Raw genomic sequence first — 2334 nt, 5'->3', positions numbered from 1 at the left:
GTATAAGAATTTGACTTTTCTTTGAGTCTATGTCTATGAAAGAGATCCAAATAGGAAGCCCAGAGGAGAGAAGGTGGTACTTCTTCCCCTCTTCCAGCATTTATACTTCACAATCTCTGCCCTCCTGTCTTCCTCTAAGGTACTGATAAAAGAATTTACTTTAAGGATTTAAGGGAACTGTCCCTGAAGGTTGGAGAAATTAGAAGATCTCCCAATCCTTTTCCTTTTAATTAATTAATTAATAACTGAGAATAGTATCTGAAAGTATTAATTAATCACCCTACTATCTGATTGATTTTGCCTTATTCCAAATTCAATATGTATACTATATTAATATCAGCTGGACAATAACCAATCTTATAAATTTTATCTTATTATATATATTTCCATATATCTGATATCTTATATTCTATATTTATTTGATATTTGGTATCTTTCCTTGTGTCAACCTAATGACAAATTATTTCTAATACTAAATTATTTCCAGTGATAAAGTGCTTTTTACTGATCACCTTTTTTCCCACTTTATCCTCACTTTTTATTATTTAATTCCCCATTTACCTGAATTGTACAGGAATGTTTAAGTGGGCACCCTTCCACCGAAGATCTATTCATGTTCCATCCCTAGTTTGGCTGCCACTGTTGGAGTCCAGCTCCTGTAGTAAGATTAAGGATGTGACAACATACCAGGGCCAAGTGAAGAAGTCTTGATTATGGACTCTTGGAAGTTTATTGATCAGAGACATGTGTGTGTGTGTGTGTGTGTGTGTGTGTGTTGTAAATGCTCATAGGTTTGATACAAAGTACACTTTTAAAATTCCTATAGCCCAACAAAATCTACTATGATGTAAATGATTAAAACCCATAAGGCATGGATCTTGGTTACTTAGACAGAGATGTAAATAGTTGATCTATGCATCAGAGTAAAGTTTATTATACCATTATCTCAGTTATCTTTCTCCCAAATGCTTTTAGTCTCCTTGTGTACATTCTTTCCTGTCCTAAATTCATAGGTTTAACTTTAATCTGTTGAGTAGTGTTTGCATTTTGTTTCAGTCACTAGAATTCCAATTTATAGTATTATCAAGTATGTCTCTGCTATTATTAAAAGAAAAGAGATGTTGGTGAGCCAAGTAACAATAAGATTTAAGAGCTGAGATGGCTTCTGTGACATTTAAACCTTATTATAAGTTATATGTTTCTTTGTGTATGGGTATTAAAAGGGAATAGATATGTAAAACCTTTGTAAACTTCCATCACATACAGAGAAAATCACAGATGTGTTAAAGGGTTGATGGAAGGAAGGGTCAGTGTAATGCTGGAGAAACTGAGTAAGACAGATTAGAGTATTCAATACAGAATTTATTAAATGGAGAGATTTACTGGGACCAAATGGATCCATGGTTGGTCCCAGGGCTGAACGAGACTATTATCTCAAAGAATGCAGCACTGAATATTGGATACAGGATTTTTTATAGGTTAACAACAATAACATAATGGGGGAGGTACCTGGATGGGGACGACCTAATGGGAGGAGACACCTAGGATAACAAGATGGAGGGAGGTACTGGAGAGGCTCCTGATATTCTAATGATGTCTAAAGTGGATAAAGACCTTTATCCCATCAAACATTAAGAGGAATAAGTATACCCTAAGGTCTAAGATATAAAACCTTTATCCTAATATTAAGAGGGAATAGTTATAACCTGAGGCAGAGTAACTGAATAGGACAATTAGGGAAACTGGGTAAAATGGTAAAAGCAATGAAGGTTGTGTCTCAGCAATATAGGTTGAAGGATTTTGAGCCAGATCAACTACATATATATAAGCTATATATCAACTATATATATCAAATATATATAGGAGGGTGTATAAAGCCCTTCCCAGACTTAACAGCAGATGACTTAGGTTTTTACTTAATTGAGAATTGCTGGCAATTGCATTACTCCTTAAAACCACCCAGCCTCATTCTAGTCAACCAGATCTGGTGGAATAACATTCTTTTCACTCTTGTCTGTTTTCTCCACTTTAGGCACAAAATGTTTGATATTGCTACTAAGATGATTAGTGTTATCAGGCTTCTTTCATATGTCTTTCTAAAATTGCTATCCTTCCTAAAAGTTAGAATCTAAGTGTTCCCAAAGTCTCAAAGTTGACAATGCATTTACCATGTGAGTTATTGAAGATCAAACAGAATGAACTAAGGAAGGAGGGGTTAGGAAATAAAGGAAGAGAGGCAACAAGTTCAAGTTCTCTATGAAGGTGGAGGGAAACTGTTCCTTTTACTGAAGTTGTGTTCCCTTTAAGAAACTGTATTTCCTTTTGATCTGTGAT

The sequence above is a fragment of the Sminthopsis crassicaudata genome, chromosome 2, assembly GCF_048593235.1.
Source record: "Sminthopsis crassicaudata isolate SCR6 chromosome 2, ASM4859323v1, whole genome shotgun sequence".
Lineage (NCBI taxonomy): Eukaryota > Metazoa > Chordata > Mammalia > Dasyuromorphia > Dasyuridae > Sminthopsis > Sminthopsis crassicaudata.
This window is presented reverse-complemented; position numbering follows the sequence as displayed.